The sequence below is a fragment of the Scyliorhinus torazame genome, chromosome 1, assembly GCF_047496885.1.
Source record: "Scyliorhinus torazame isolate Kashiwa2021f chromosome 1, sScyTor2.1, whole genome shotgun sequence".
NCBI classification, from domain to species: Eukaryota; Metazoa; Chordata; class Chondrichthyes; order Carcharhiniformes; family Scyliorhinidae; genus Scyliorhinus; species Scyliorhinus torazame.
Window position 1 is genome coordinate 45,605,113 of NC_092707.1, and position 17,410 is coordinate 45,622,522.

Consider the following 17,410-nt stretch of genomic DNA (forward strand, 5'->3'; position numbering starts at 1 on the left):
TTTTGAGTGTGGAAAGTGGTTTTAAATGTTGACTCAGGAATCTCCAGCACCCCAGCCAAAGGTGGCATTTCAATTGCCTTTGTTTAAGTGGCTCCAATCAGGCCATGTTGAATGTATATCATTGCACCTGGTACAATGGGGCTGGTTGAGCACAGGGCTAAATCGCTGGCTTTGAAAGCAGACCCAGGCAGGCCAGCAGCACTGTTCAATTCCCGTACCAGCCTCCCCGAACCGGTGCTGGAATGTGGCGACTAGGGGCTTTTCACAGTGACTTCACTTGAAGCCTACTTGTGACAATAAGTGATTTTCATTTCATTTCACCCTGGGGGCAGGAGAGTGAGAGAAACTATTTACATTACAATTATCACTTAATTAGCCCAATTAGATCCTGGAAGCCACAATTACCACAAACCCCCTAAAGTGTGCTCAGTGAGATGGCCCAGTCACAGGTCAGCAAATCAGTTGTTGCTGCCCTGTTGGGTGTTGTTCAGGACTAAGCTTGTTAGGCCAGTTGTGAGAAGGCGAATCTTTGACCTATTGCAAAACTGATACCGTGACTGAGGAATTATTCATGCCAACTGTCACCTTTGACCTGCTCACAAAGGAGGATACTCTCCCTGTTGTTGCTGGACGGATTGGGAATCCTATCTCTAATTACCTGTTTTGTACAGTCAACTATAATGACTGCCATCAACACAACACCAACAGAGATTCAGCTTTGTACTTTGACATCTTGGGAATGTGAGGGAAACAAATAACTTTTCAGCATGCAAAAGCTTTGATGCTCATTTAAAACCCTGTGCCAGAGAGTCTTCAAATGCACACAGTGCACAATGGTGATTTATATTCCCCTTTTCTCTCTTAATGCTCTCTTGAGGGATTATTTTTTGCTTTGCTGCTGCCTCCACACCATGTCCCTTGACTTCTTGATCAAATCGAATTCCACAGATACCAACCATCCTTCAGGACCTTGCTTTTCTTCATGTGGTGAACCTGAATGGTGCCTATCAACCGTCAATTTTTGAGGAGGCCTCAAAGCCAACCTTAATCCTGACCTCACCTGACATACACCCTGTGCGCTGGGGAACAAATCAACCGGCAAGAGATCGGGGATCAGAAATCTGGTCAACTTTCTTTTCCTCTTCTCTGCTCCAGGGACACTGGGGCCAAAAGTAGTGCTCTTACTGTTGCCTTAGCTGGGATCAGCTAACTAAGCTGAGGGTCAAACACAGCAGCATCATGTTTGTCTATCTCTATGCCCTCTGAAACTGTAGATCCTTTGAAGGATTTGTGCTGTGAGGTTTGACAAGCTTAAAAGCCTGAGTCTTTCACTTTGCTTCGTGTGGAAGCAGTCGACCGAGTTATAACAGAGACGACAGTGGGCAAAGTGAGGCCGCTGGGATTTTAATAAAAGAATAAACTTTGTACAGTCTTCGGCAAAGGCCCATCGTTAAAGCATGTTTACATCAAGCCACACTGGAAAACCTGTCAGCAACAATCCTTCTGAGGAAAAGCAGCACAGACTCATTCTGTCCACTACCATCTTCAGCATGTCATGACGGCCTGTTTTTCATGTCATCTTACGAGCTGGACTCCAAATAAAAATTGGTTTGAAAATAAAAGTGCAGAAAGGGCAATAAATGGCAATGTAGCCACTGCATCACTGCCCGTGTCTAACATAATGCTGAAACAGCAGCATCATGCATGCTCTCTTTATAGATGAGCTCTCAGAATCCGAGTCACTTTTTAAAGTGGCTACCATGCCATCAGGCCCACTTTAGAAAGGGAGCAGTGATAGAAACTGTCTTCTCTCTAGATCTGCCTTTCACCTATTTAAACCTTAAATTTACCTCTTTGGCTCTCTCTCTGATAGGAAGCTCTGCTCTCTGCTACTATCCTGGGTTAGAAACCCTGAGCTTTCCTCCTCTCCAGGGTAAGGAGGTCTCTCTCTCTCTCTCTCTTCTATGCTCACGATGCAGGAGTCTCCTCTCTCTCCTGTCATTCAGAGTGATGGAGCACCTTGTTCCCGCCCTCCAAAATCTGCGGTTTCCTCTCTCTCTATTATCCATTGTGAGGGGACTCCTTGCTGAGGCTGTGCTCTTTCTAAGCGAAATTGGTTTGAGGCTGTATTTGATACACAAAGGTCACAAGCACAAGAGCGGGTTCTGATGTGAAATTAGTTTTTTTTTTTCACCTGTATTAGTCATCAGTTTCAAAAATTGCTTCTTCCCAGCCCAAGGCCACATCCTCGTCTATAATCTCTTGTATCAGAGTATCTTCCGTAGCCTCTTGGGACCTGCTTTAGCTCTCAGCACAAGCTTACAGTCATCCTCCCCTATGGCTTAGGGGACCTCGGGAGATTATTCTCTGTTAGAAGCAGTGGTGAAGGTTTGGAAGGGTTGGGGATGATATTACACAGCACATTGATTTCACCTCTCGTGATTGTATTATGATATAGCTTCAAACTGGGCTCTGTGATACCTTACCCATCTCCGGCTGACACTTATCTACAAGGGTCAACCAGCTGTCGCCTTGCATTCAGAGCTGATCAGCCGATGTGCTATTTTCCTTTTTCATTCCCCCTCTCAGTTTCTTAAGGAAACCTCTCTGCTATTAACTCTACAATGACCACTGCAGTGCTTGTCACAGCTCTGAAGGTTCTGCCAGCTCACATTGGTGAAGCACTTTGCTGCATGTCCGAATGTATAAATTTGCCTCTGTTTTTGGGCAATGTTCTTAAACTGGGTCATGCCACCAGTGGCATACGGCACATGAGCAATGAGGCTCATCTCAAATGCGGTTGAAGAATAAAATTTCCAGCGCACACATACATCTAGGCTGTGTTCAGCTGTGAGTGGTTTTCACTCTCATCCTGTGAATTGATCAGGAATTCTTCAAGGGAAGAGGCAAGCTGAGTGAAGAAGATGAATTGAGAAATATATTGGAACTTATTAATAGGTGACAGTGCAGGTAGGGAGAGGATATTGTAGCATTGTGATTGTTACTGGACTAATAATCCAAAGGTCTAGGCTCATGATTCAGAGACATGAGTTCAAAACTCACATTAGCAGCATGGTAGCACAGTGGTTTGCACTGTTGCTTCACAGCTCCAGGGTCCCAGGTTCGATTCCCGACTTGGGTCAGTGTTTGTGTGGAGTCTGCATGTTCTCCTTGTGTCTGCGTGGGTTTCCTCCGGTTTCCTCCCACAAGTCCCGAAAGACGTGTTGTTAGGTGAATTGGACATTCTGAATTCTCCCTCTGTGTACCCAAACAGGCGGCAGAATGTGGCAACAAGGGGCTTTTCACAGTAGCTTCATTGCAGTGATAATGTAAGCCTACTTGTGACAATAAAGATTATTAGATTTTTAAAAGTTAGGTCATTTAAATTCAGTTGATTAAATAACCCAGGAAGTGTAGAAGATTTTAGTTTAGATGGGCAGCATGGTCGGGCACGGGCTTGGAGGGCCGAAGGGCCTGTTCCTGTGCTGTATTTTTCTTTGTTCTTTGCAAATCTGAATTTAAAAATCTGTGATGTGGAGATGCCGGCGTTGGACTGGGGTGAGCACAGTAAGAGTTCTTACAACACCAGGTTAAAGTCCAACAGGTTTGTTTCGATGTCACTAGCTTTCGGAGCGCCGCTCCTTCCTCAGGTGAATGAAGAGGTATGTTCCAGAAACACATATATAGACAAATTCAAAGATGCCAAACAATGCTTGGAATGCGACCATTAGCAGGTGATTAAATCTTTACAGATCCAGAGATGGGGTAACCCCAGGTTAAAGAGGTGAATTACATCAAGCCAGGACAGTTGGTAGGATTTCGCAGGCCAGATGGTGGGGGATGAATGTAATGTGACATGAATCCCAGGTCCCGGTTGAGGCCGCACTCATGTGTGCGGAACTTGGCTATAAGTTTCTGCTCGGCGATTCTGCGTTGTTGCGCGTCCTGAAGGCCGCCTTGGAGAACGCTTACCCGGAGATCAGAGGCTGAATGCCCTTGACTGCTGAAGTGTTCTCCGACTGGAAGGGAACATTCCTGCCTGGTGATTGTTGCGCGATGTCCGTTCATTCGTTGTCGCAGCGTCTGCATGGTCTCGCCAATGTACCACGCTTCGGGACATCCTTTCCTGCAGCGTATGAGGTAGACAACGTTGGCCGAGTCGCACGAGTATGTACCGCGTACCTGGTGGGTGGTGTTCTCACGTGTAATAGTGGTATCCATGTCGATGATCTGGCACGTCTTGCAGAGATTGCCATGGCAGTGTTGTATGTTGTCGTGGTCACTGTTCTGAAGACTGGGTAGTTTACTGCAAACAATGGTTCGTTTGAGGTTGCGCAGTTGTTTGAAGGCAAGTAGTGGGGGTGTGGGGATGACCTTGGCAAGATGTTCATCGTCATCAATGACGTGTTGAAGGCTTTGAAGAAGATGACGTAGTTTCTCCGCTCCGGGGAAGTACTGGACGATGACGGGTATTCTGTCGGTTGTGTCCCATGTTTGTCTTCTGAGGAGGTCGGTGCGGTTTTTCGCTGTGGCGCGTTGGAACTGTCGATCGATGAGTCGAGTGCCATATCCCGTTCGTACGAGGGCATCTTTCAACGTCTGTAGATGTCTGTTACGCTCCTCCTCGTCTGAGCAAAAATCTGGTTTCAGTAACAGTAACCATGAAATTACAAGATTGCCATTAAAGAAACACCCAACTAGTCACTGATGTCTTTTCGGGAAGAAAATCCTTATCTGGTCCATATGTGACTCCAGACTCACAACAATGTGGTTGACTCTTCACTGCCGTCTGAAATGGCCCAGCAAACCCTCCCTTTGTTTCTGATGTTTGTTCAAGTGTTCGATGTGTGTTGACTGCTCACTGTGTATGTGCTGTTAGTCAAGCTTGTGGGCGTGGTTAAAGAAATCGAAAGCAAGCAAGCCTTAAGTGGCTAAAAGCATTGAAATAAAGATCCTGGGCAGGATTCTCTGTGCTGCCACACCAGTTTGCTGGTGCGGCACGCCCCTGCCGGCAGCGGGATTCTCCAACCCATCAGCCAGCCAGTGGGGTTTCCCAGAGTCGGCAGCCCCAAGCCGTCAGGAAATCTCCAGGCATGGGTGCGCTGCCGGCGCAACGGAGAATCCCGCCAGTGGAGAATCCAGCCGACTGTTCACATATTTTTGTTTTTTGAATTTAGAGTAGCCAATTATTTATCTTTTCCAATGAAAGGGCAATTTAGCGTGGCCAATCCACCTAACCTGCACATCTTTGGGTTGTGGCGGTGAAACCCACGCAGACATGGGGAGAATGTGCAAACTCCACACGGACAGTGACCCAGGGCCGGGATTCGAAACCGGGTCCTCAGCGCCGCAGTCCCAGTGCTAACCACTGCGCCACACGCCGCCCTGACTGTTCACATATTATACTATAACCTGATGAGAGCCAATTCTGTGAATCTCTGAGGCATCAAACACAATATTGGCCTAGAACTTCAAGTCCCCATAAGTGGTGGTGAGGTAGGAGAGGGGGTACCCAGGAGGTACTTCAGAGGTCCCCCCCCCCACCACCACCACCACCACCACCACCACCTCACCAGAGGTTCTCAGGCATGGTTACATAGCAATTGCTTGGAAATTCAAACCCCCAATGTGAAATGACCCTCCGCCTGGGACTATCCGATACTCTGATTTAAATCAGAGACTTCAAATGGTTATGATTCTCTAAACAGAATAATTACCCAGGATTAAAACCACTTCTAATTGTTGGTAATCATAGTCCAGACTCATCCTCACTCCTCTCCCACCTGACTGCTCTGGCAATCTGATTACCCTTCCACCCTGACTAGCCCTCACACCCAGCCCCTGACCACCCCCCTAAATACCCGTCTGATTGCCCCCACACTGACCAGCCAACCTCATCCTGATCACCCAGCCCCACAGCCCTCCCTCGGCACTCAAAGCTCCCTCCTCTGTAGTGCCGTAAAAAGGAGGTGGGGCAGTTAGGGATGGGTAATAAATGCTCAACTTGGCAGCAACTCCCACATCCCATCAATGAACGAGAACAAAAGGAAAGGTGCTTTGATGCTTTTTGTACAACGGCTGAGCAAGCCATACAGTTCAAGGACAATTAGTGGTGAGCAACAAAGGCTGGCCTTGTCAGCAATGCCCACATTCCATGAAAAACATATCAGAAGTGTACATTTTTTCTGCTCCTGTGATACTAGCTGGCTTTACTGCAGCAGTAAACAGATCACAGTTGTGCCACTTCAGGATAGGATTCCAAGGATTAAATCACAATCCGAGATTACACAATCTGACATTGTGTTTTATTTATTCATAAGGTCTTGGATTCACTGAAAAGGCCATCTCTAATGACCATTGAGAAGGTGGTGATGTCAGGGTTCTTCCTGTTTACTCCCTTATTTCCCCTTTCTTTTATATTTGTCGTTACATTTTTGATTCATGGTGATTAATGGATAAGTGTCTTTAACAGAAGTGGCCTGTGCCTTTAATTCAAGCAGCGGACCTCAGCGGCAGGAAAGATCACTGTGCTAGTTTGCGCTCGTTCATGCTGGAGTTGTAGACTGACCGGCACCAATGACAGAGATTGGCTGGAACTCAGTCTGATTGATTTGGCTGGTGGCCAATGAATTGCCGCAAAAGGCGCTGTTCTGCCCAGTAACAGGTGGTGATTGTATCTGATTCCACTGGATTGTTTTTCAGAGCTCGAAAGGTTGAGTTTGGTTTGAGTTTTGATTCTGGCACACAGATGAAGAGAACTAACTAACTCTCACCTGAAGGCCAAAGTGAGGGCTGACTTTCTCTCCAGCAGGTCTGGGTGCCATTCTCTTGAGAGTGCCAAGGCCTGAAGTCAAACCACAAGCTGAAAGCAAGATTTAATGTGTCTCTCCGGAAAGATAGACACCTGGATGCGAACCTCGAAAAGAAGGTCCAGTTTGATGAGAAATAAGGTGTCTACAGAAAACCTTCTGTCCGTGAGTGTGCATCTTCTAAACTACAGGGTCCCTAAATGAATGACTTTATACAGAAGACCATTACTGGCTGCAAACCAAAGGCTTCATTCTCTAAGCTTTCTGTGCAGAAAGTGTGTAAAAGAACCACCATCTGAAGCAAAGACTTATCTTTTGAACTTCATCCTTATTATTCTTTACCCCTTTCCACTCATCTGTGTTTGTCTGTCTTGTATGTGTGGGTAGAGGTTGGTACAGTTAAAGTAAGTAGTAGATATTAGATTGTCATTAACCAGTTGTATTTAGTACATATTTCATGAGAGTCCTTGTTATAAACTAACATTAATCGTGTTTACATTTACAACCCTGTTGACTATAATTAATAGGCAGCCAAGGGCCAATGACTTTGGGTGTTTTTATAAGAATTATTGGTTAGTTCACTTGTGTTGTGACTCCGGTGCACATGGGGTGGAATTGACCACACACTAAGACAGGGTGTTGCAACAGTGGTGAACTGCCTTCTTGAATCACTGGAATCTATTGATCTGCAGGTACACCCACAGTGCTGTTAGGCAGGGAGTTCCAGGAGTTTGTCCTGTTGGTATTGAAGCAATTGTGATATATTTCCAAGTTAGGACGGTGTGTGACTTTGAGGGTAACTTGCAGGTGGTTGTGTCCCCATGGGTTTGTCATCCTTTATTTTGTTTTTCTTGAAATTTAGAGAGTTAGGGGTGATTTGATCGGAGCATTCAGGATATTAACAGGAACCAGTAGGGTAGATGGAGAGAAACTGTTTCAGCTGGTAGGGGGGTCCTGGGGGGGGGGGTGGTCCTGAGCGAGGGCAAAGTTAGGAAACATTCCTTCAAGCACAGGGGGTAGGAGTATGAAACTATCCCCCTCAAACAACAGTTCAGGTTGGATAGATTTTTAATTTTAAATCTGAGATTGCTAGACTTTTTTGGGACAAAGACATATTATAGTGTTACATCATACAGGTCAGCCATACTCTCATTAAATGGGCTTGAAGGGTTAAACAGCCTATTCCTGTTCTAATGCCCCTGTAAAAGTAGGGCCATTATAACCTCAGGAGACATCTTTAGTACTCCTGTGTTCTCTGGCGGTAGAGAAGATAGGAGCAGGAGTAGGCCATTCAGCTCGTCGAGCCCATTCCACCACTCAATGAGATTATGGATGATCTACTTCAGCACCATTTCTCTGCACCCCTTTACTGTGCCGAAATCTATCGAAATCAATCTTGAACATACAGGCCTCCGGGGCAGAAAATTCGAAAGGTTGACCATCCACTGAGTGAGGAAATTCCTCTTCATCTCAGTCCTGACTGATCTACATTGATTCCCGATCAAGCTGCAAAAATTCTCATATTCTTTACAAATCCAAACATGTTCTCATCCCTCTTTCGTAATCACCTCTAGCCCCACAACCCTCCAAGATATCTGAGCTCAAACCAGTAATTTTCCCAATCGCACACTGAACTCTACTGGAAATCAGTGTGGTATTTCTGGATCAATCCACACCATGTCAATATCTCAGTCAGAAATGCCACCATTCTTATGTTTATCTTGGACATGAATATAAAATTAAATGAAGCTTTTAGGGAAATATGCAGCTATTAAGAAGGGGCAAAATGAAAATTTGGTTAAAAATGGGGCTTACTGTTCTTGAGATAAGCAGAGATAGAAACAAGCAAACATTTTATTGAACATAATGGCTTTCATCCTATAGGTCCCATGTATAAATGTTGTACGCGGAATGTTGCAACCAGAAATGGGCTACTTTTAAACTTTGTTTGAGGGGGTGGGCAGAGCTTAGGGAGAGAGAGTGAAATAAATGCTTTTTTGAAGAATTGCAGCAGAAGACTGTGGAGATCACCCAGAGAGGTCATGAAGGAAGCTGCTCCAGATTGCAGACTTTTGAAAAGGGTGCTAAAGGAACTTGACTTACAGCAAAGAATTGCTTCATAAATACAAGTATCATCTTTGCCTGGCTTTGTAAGTGGAATGAGAGCTGTATGTTTATTGGATGTGTTGTTTTATGGGAACTAATGTGATAAGGTTAAGAAACTGTGTGTAATCTGTTCGGGTTAGAACTGAAGTAAAAGTTGAAATATTAGTTTATTTTTATTTGTGTTAATGAGGTTTGTTTATAAAATAAAAACAAAATAAAATGGGCTACTGTTAATGAAAATCCAAAAACCAGTGGGCTTTTTTTTTAACCAGAGATGGATTTCACTCACGCTTGCTCAACGATTACTCACCTCCCTCAGGATATTCCATACATCGGGATGAGTCCGTCGCATTGCAGACCACAAAGTCATAGAAATATCAGCAGAAGATTCCACCCAGTCCATTGTGTCTGCTGTTAACAATGTCAGTCGAGGCTCACTTGAGAGCACTCTAACCTCCAAGTCAGAATTTTGTGGGTTTGAGTCCCTAAAATGAGCACAAACTCTACGGTGATGCTCTGTTGCATACTGAGGGAGCACTGCGCTTTTAGGAATGCCACCTTTTGGATCAAATATTAAACTGAGATCCCATTTGAATGCTCAGATGATGGAAAAGATCACATAGTGCTATTGCAAAGAAGAGTAGAGGGACGTTAGCCCTGGTGCCCAGTCCATGATTTATCCCTCAATCAACATCAGATAACCAGAATATTTGGTCATTGTTACATTGATGTCTAAGGGAGTTTTCTGTTTATTTATTACTACTTTTCTAATATTTCTGTTCTCCCATCCTTTTCCCCTAACTGAATGACCCATTTTTATCATTATCATCACCTCTGACTCATTTTTACAATCTCCTGGTTTTCTTGCTCCTAATGGTGTCATTCCCTGTAATTTGGCAAATTTCAATGCCCATGTTGAAGTTATTAAGGTCATAGGAGTAGAAGGGAGATTCTAGCATTAATCTCTGAGGAACCCCTTGAATCTCAGAACCATTCATTTACTGTCTGCTTTCTATTCTTTACCTATCCCTCTGCACATTCTGCCAAAATGCTTTTACTACCATGGGTCTTCATCTTTGCAACTAATCTTTAAGATCGCACTTCATCAAAGTCCATATGTTTTATATTGTAGATTTTGAATATGCCACATTTCACTATATTCTCTATACCTCTGCACTCTGTAATCTCCTTGAAAGATGCAATTAAATTAGTCAAGAATAGCCTGTACTTTGCAGTTGCATGTTCAAATCCCTGATTACCTTCAAAGTGTTTATTCATGTAATCCCTTACCCGTGTTATCAACTCCCGGTGTGAGGCTATCAGTTTGAGAATTCCCTGATTTTATTCCTTTCCCTCTTTTGAACAGGGATATAAGATTTGCTGCCCTCCTCCATTGAGTCCATTGAAACCTGTTCGGGTTTAAGGCACTGTCCTTTCTTATTTACACACTGGGCAAAATGGCAGTGGTGAAGCTGCTGCCACTGATTATTGCCACTGGGAGGTAGTGAGGTTTATTGCTGCTTCAGTCCGGTTGGCTTTATTGTTTTGTTACCAATACCCCTCTGTAATCTGTAGTGTAGAGCATCCAGACCAAGTCAACTATTAACTTTTGAAGTCCCATTGATGATCATAAGCCAGCTTCCTATTTCATATCCAATGTCAATTAATGCCTATTTTGAGGAGCAACTTTGATGGACAGAATTACCTGTTTTTACCTTGCTATTTTCCTTGACCTTGCAAGTTGAAGATCTGAATTCTTTTCTCGTTGGGTGGTTGGTGGATGAGAGGTGTGGACTGCTGTCTTTCCGCTGGGTCCATCGAAACCTGATCAAATTTCCTGCACTGTCCTTTCTCACTTACACGGGACAGAATGTGGTAAAGCGACTACTTTAGTAGTTTATTGTCAGTGGGCGGGGAGGGAAGTTCATTGCTGCAGCATTTAAAATGCAGTTTGACAAAGCTCGTCAGCTTTGACAAAGAGTCACCCACACTCAAAATGTTAGCTCCGTTCTCCCTCCACAGATGCTGTCAGACCAGCTGAGATTGCCCAGCATCTTCTGCTTTTGTTTAAAATGCATTTTCTGCTTTTGTTTAAAATGCGGTAGCTAATTAAAGGGAATGTTCTTTTGGAAGGAAGCGGTGCACAATTCGTGAGGAAGAGACATTCCGAGGCAGAAATGTCTTCCAGATTTATTGGCATGTTGGTGGATGTCCTTCTCTCTGCAGAGTAGTCTCCTGAGGACTAACTAAGTAAGAAGCCCCCCAAAAAAGTGTCCAGATTTTATTGAGGCAGATGACAGAGGCAGCAAGTGCGACATGCACCCAACCCAGGACCTGTCACACAGCGCAGGAAGAGGTTTAAGAACTCTTGGTTCCTGTCACAATGGGTTTTGCTTGACTTCAGGTGTTTAATTGAAGATTTGTTGGTCCCAATATAAACACAATAGCCACATCATCCAAAACCTCAGGGAGAGATGAGAAATCAGATAAAAACTCAAGCCAGTGTTGGGGGGAAACTGTATCCAACATCTCCAACCCTCCCTAAAGCAGTCGAAACTTATGCTAGCCTCATCAGAATGAAGCATGAGATCTGTGGGCACCAATGAGGCCCCAAAACAACTCCGCTATTAAGGTGTTGTGTATTTGGACTGACACCAAACCTTAGAGATAATTCTGGGGAGAGGGCTGAGAGCAATCGGGACAGTAGTAGCCTGCTGTTTTGTGGAAGCAGGAGGATCGTCCTTGCTCTTTCCAGTGCCACAAAATACTAGAAATTCTCCTTATTCATAGAATCATAGAATCCCTACAGTGTAGGAGGAGGCCATTCAGCCCACCGAGTCGCACCGACCCTCAGAAAGAGCACCCTACCTCGACCCACAACCCCACCCTATCCCTGTAACCCGGTAACCCAACTTAACCGTTGAACACTACTGGGCAATTTAGCATGGCCAATCTACCTAATCTGCACAGTTTTGGACTGTGGGAGAAAACCTGAGCACCTGAAACCAGAGGAAACCCACGTAAAAACAGGGAGAGCGTGCAGATTCCACACAGACAGTTACCCAAAGCTGGAATCGAACCTGTGTACCTGGCACTGTGAGGCATCAGTGCTCACCACTGTGCCACTGTGCAGCCCATGGTGCCACCGTACCACCCAGTGTGACCATTTTGAGCAGTCTCAGTAGAAATGAGCAAAGAATTCGAAGAAAGATCTTTCAGGCCAATTACTTTGTTTCAGACGGTATCCACAAATGTTTTCTGTGATTGCCTCACTCGAAGCCTTTTCCGTATCTTCGTTCTCATTCTTTTCATTACCCTCGCGAGATTCACAATGCTCATTACGCTTCGCAAGATCTAACGAGATGGGCATGATCCAGATTTACACGTTCAAGTGAGTTAGTTAACCTCATGTACAAGTTAAATATGGCGAAAAGCAAAGTGTTTCCAATCAATGCACGGGGCAGAAGAGGAGGCTGGGGGAACAGCCAATTCGGTTGGTGGGGGCAGGTTTTCGGTATCTTGAGATACAGGTGACGCGGAGTTGGACCCAGCTGTACAAGTTGAATTTGGCGCGGCTGGTGGAGGGCATGAAGCAGAACTGTAAGAGATGGGATGTGTTGCCATTGTCATTGGAGGATCAGGTACAGGCAGTGAAGATGACGTTGCTGCCAAAGGTTTTGTTTGTGTTCCAGAACCTCCCGATTTCCCCCCCCCCCCCCCCCCCAAGTCCTTTTTTAGGAAGGTGAACGGTATGATTTTGAGGTTTTCCTGGGCTGTGAGGACTCCGCAGTTTAGAAGGGTGTTCATGGAGAGGGAGCGATGGCAGAGGTGGAGGGCACTGTCATGTGAGAGTGCCTTTAAGAAATGGGTGTTTAAGCAATGTACCTTTAAGAAATGCAGTGATGTCAGAGTGTGGGTGGAGCTGGACTTTTAGCTCAGCTATTTTGAAGTTTTTAGTTTCAGTTTTGAGAGAGAGCAGCTAAAAGGTGCCAGGCTGGTTTGCTGTGAGATGCTTAAAAGGAAAAAGCCAGTTTGAGGAGAAAGCTGGGAGTGTCTGTGTGTTTTGCAAAGAGCTGCAAGAAGAAAACACAGAACTGGTCTGTGGATGTCTGCAAATCCAAAGACTATAAATATATTGAATGTAACCTCATGTCTGTTGTTACAGGTGAAGTCCTTTGGATGTTTGAAGGAACATTTTGAAGAATTATTTAGATGTATTATTTTCGGGGTTATCTTTGAAGTAAGGGGTGTTAAGAGAGCCAATGATTATTTAAAAGGTTAATTTGAGTTCATGCAATAAACATTGTTTTGTTTACAAACCCACGTGTCCATAATTGTAATACCACACCTGGGGAACAAGCCGTGTGCTTCAAAAGCTAACAAATGGGGCTCGAGGGGGATAAAAATCTATCTATTGGATTGGCTTTTGTGAACTTAAAGACAGTGAAGGAGTGTTGCTTTTCCGGTGTGGTATTTTAGTTTAAGTGGGGAGAGTGTTGTGAACAATGGTTCTTTCGGAGGCTCAGACGTTTTTGGGGGTGGACAAGGTAACACGTGATACCTTACGGACAGAGAGTAAAAACAGACTGTTCGGTTTGGCAAAAGCATTGCAGTTAACACTGCCCAGCACAATACAAAAAGATGAGGCACTTAAGGTGGTATTTGCACATTTACGTTTGCCTGTGATACATTCTGACTCATTAGACATGGCAAAGCTCCAGTTGCAGATTAAGCAATTTGAACAGGAAAAAGAATCAATGCAACTTGAACATGAAAAAGTATTAAAGCGGCTTGAATATGCAATGAAAGAAAAAGAGATCGAGATAGAGAGGAAAAGGAAAAGGAGAGAGAAGAAAGAAACAAACAAAGAGATAGAGAGGAAAGGGAAAAAGAGAGAGAGTTTGAACTTCGGAAAATGGCTCTGAAACATGAAAATCAGTTAAAATTGGCAGACGCAAAGGGACACATACAGTTGGAGGAGATGGCCTAGGATAATGAGACAGAGCATCATAGCCAAAGACGTGGTGGGGATCTATTTAAATATGTCCAAGCATTGCCAAGGTTTGATGAAAAGGAGATAGAAGCCTTTTTCATTTCATTTGAGAAGGTAGCTAAACAAATGCAATGGCCACAGGACATGTGGGTATTACTGATTCAAACAAAGCTGGGAGGTAGGGCTAGTGAAGTGTTTGCATCACTACTGGAGGAGGTATCTGGACCATATGAGGAGGTGAAGAAATCCATCTTAAGTGCATATGAGCTAGTGCCTGAAGCTTACAGACAAAGGTTTAGATATTATAGGAAAGAATTTGGTCAAACATACATGGGGTTTGAAAGGCTCAGACAGAGTAATTTTGATAGATGGATAAGGGCTTTGAAAATAGACCAAACGTATGAAGCTCACAGAGAAATTATACTTTTGGAGGAGTTTGAAAATTCAATTCCTGATGTAGTGAGAACTCATGTGGAAGAACAGAGGGTTAAAACTGCGAGATTAGGAGCAGAAATGGCAGATGATTATGAATTAGTTCATAAATCAAAGATTGGTTTCCGACATCAGTTTCAGCCGGTGAGGAATAGAAACTGGGGACATGAGAAATACTCAAGTGGTAAAGGTAAAGATGATCTGATGGGAGACAATAAAGAGAGTGTACCTCAGATTAAAAAAGAAATCCAGGAGGGTGGAAAAGAAATGAAAAGTTTCAAATGTTTTCACTGTAATAAACTAGGCCATGTAAAGTCACTGTATTGGTGGTTGAAGAAAAGCACTGGAAAGCTGATGTGGTAAAACAGGATAAGACAGTGGGGTTTGTTAGAGTGGTAAAGGAAAGCCAAAGGGAAGCGAAGGAGGTACAAACGATTGTACAGCCTGTTCAAGAAGTAATTGTTAAGAAGGTGCCAGATGTCTTTAAAGAATTTACTTGTGTGGGTAAAGTTTACTTGTGTATCAGGAGGAGCAGGTAAAGAAGTCACAATTTTAAGAGATACAGGGACTAGTCAATCTTTAATGGTAAGAGATGAGGAATTATGTAGTTTGGGAAGAATGTTGCCAGAAAAGGTCGTGATATGTGGAATTCAGGGTGAGAGTAGTAGCGTTCCATTATATAAGGTAAGATTGGAAAGTTCAGTGAAGAGTGGTGAAGTGGTAGTAGGAATAATAGAGAAACTATCTTGTCCAGGAATACAGTTTATCTTGGGTAATGATATAGCTGGATCGCAGGTGGGAGTGATGCCTACTGTGGTTGATAAGCCAATGGAAAATCAGACAACTGAAGTGTTGAAGGACAAATATCCTGGGATTTTTCCGCATTGTGTAGTAACAAGGTCGCAAAGTCACAGGTTAAGACAAGAGGAGAAACCAAAGAGTGACGATGAAGTTGATGTACAATTATCAGAAATGATTTTTGATCAGATGGTTGAAAAAGAACAAGAACAGGTGGAGGATGAGGCAGATATTTTTAGTTCAGGAAAATTGGAGGAGTTACAACAGAAAGATGCAGAAATAAAACGGATATATAAGAAAGCATATACGGAAGAGGAATCTGAGAGTATACCAGAGTGTCATTACTGTAAAAGTGATGTCTTGATGAGAAAATGGAGACCTGTACATATGCAGGCGGATGAAAAGTGGGCAGAAGTTCACCAAGTAATATTGCCGGTAGGTTATAGAAAGGAGGTGTTACGAGTTGCACGTGAGGTACCAGTGGGAGGTCATTTGGGAATAAGGAAAACTCAAGCTAAAATCCAGAAACATTTTTATTGGCCTGGACTACATAAAGATGAAGTTAGATTTTGTCATTCATGTCACACATGTCAAGTGATAGGGAAACCTCAAGCAGTGATAAAACCAGCGCCCTTAATACCCATTCCAGCATTTGAGGAACCTTTTACGAGGGTCCTAATTGATTGTGTAGGACCGCTTCCTAAAACAAATAGTGGGAATCGATATCTTTTGACTATGATGGATGTGTCTACTAGGTTTCCAGAGGCCATTCCAGTACGTAATATTACAGATAAAAGGATTGTGGAGGAGTTACTTAAATTCTTTACTCGATATGGACTACCCACAGAAATTCAATCGGATCAAGGATCGAATTTTACTTCAAAGTTATTCAAAGAAGTTATGGATAGCTTAGGAATAAAACAATTTAAATCAACTACTTACCATCCAGAATCGCAGGGAGCATTAGAAAGGTGGCATCAGACATTAAAGATAATGTTAAGGGCATATTGTCAAGATTATCCAGAGGATTGGGATAAAGGAATCCCATTTGTATTGTTTGCAATTAGGGATGCACCTAATGAGTCTACCAAATTTAGTCCTTTTGAACTAATTTTTGGTCATGAGATAAGAGGACCACTTAAATTGATTAAGGAAAAATTGGTGGGTGAGAAATTGGAAATTACACTATTGGATTACGTGTCAAATTTTAGGGAACGATTAAATAGAGCAGGTGAATTGGCTAGACAACATTTGAAAGTTGCACAAAATGTGATAAAACGGGTGGCGGACAAGAAATCCAAAATTCGTAGTTTTGCCAGTGGGGATAAAATTTTAGTGTTGTCACCAGTGGTAGGTGAGCCTTTAAAAGCTAGGTTTTGTGGACCGTATCATATTGAAAGGAAATTAAGTGAGGTGAATTATGTGGTTAAAAACACCAGATAGAAGGAAGACTCACCGAGTGTGTCATGTGAATATGCTTCAAAGATACTTTGAAAGGGAAGGAGAGAAAAAGGAGGTTTTAATGATTCTAACTCAAAGTGACAAACCAAATCCAGATGACTGTGAGTTTGACATTCCTCAAATTAAATTGGAAAATGAGGATGTTCTTAAAACTTGGGATGAATTGTTAAGTTACCTTCCAGAGGAAAAACCTGAAAGAGTTATTGATATCACATGGGCAAGTTTGTAGAGATAAATTGGGAAGTACTGAAATGGCTATACATGATGTAGATGTGGGAAATACTGTTCCGATCAAACAACATCCATATAGACTTAACCCTTTAAAATTGGCTCAGGTTAACAGAGAGATTGAGAGTATGCTTAAAAATGGCATAATTGAAGTTGGCTGCAGCCAATGGAGCTCACCCATAGTGATGGTACCTAAACCAGATAGTACCCAACGGTTGTGTGTGGACTATCGAAAGGTGAATGCAGTTACAAGAACGGACTTTTTGTGAGGGCCACGAAGAATCCAGCACGAGTTTCAAGGATGCAAAGAAATAACATTTATTTACAATAACATATAAATATACACAACAGCAGCAACCTCACTTGCTGCTTACTCCTTCCTGCTAGTTCCAAACTCGCCAGCTTTATTTATACAGGGAGTCTGCTAATGATTTCTCCACCCCTCTCATTGGGGAAACTCATACCCCCACAGGATTGTGGGATTGTCATTAGTCCCCAGCCAATAGTAAGCAGGCAGGTTATAACATCCCTCCCCCCCAAAGTTCAACGAATCCACCGAATACCCTGGCGAAGAAGGGTTTCG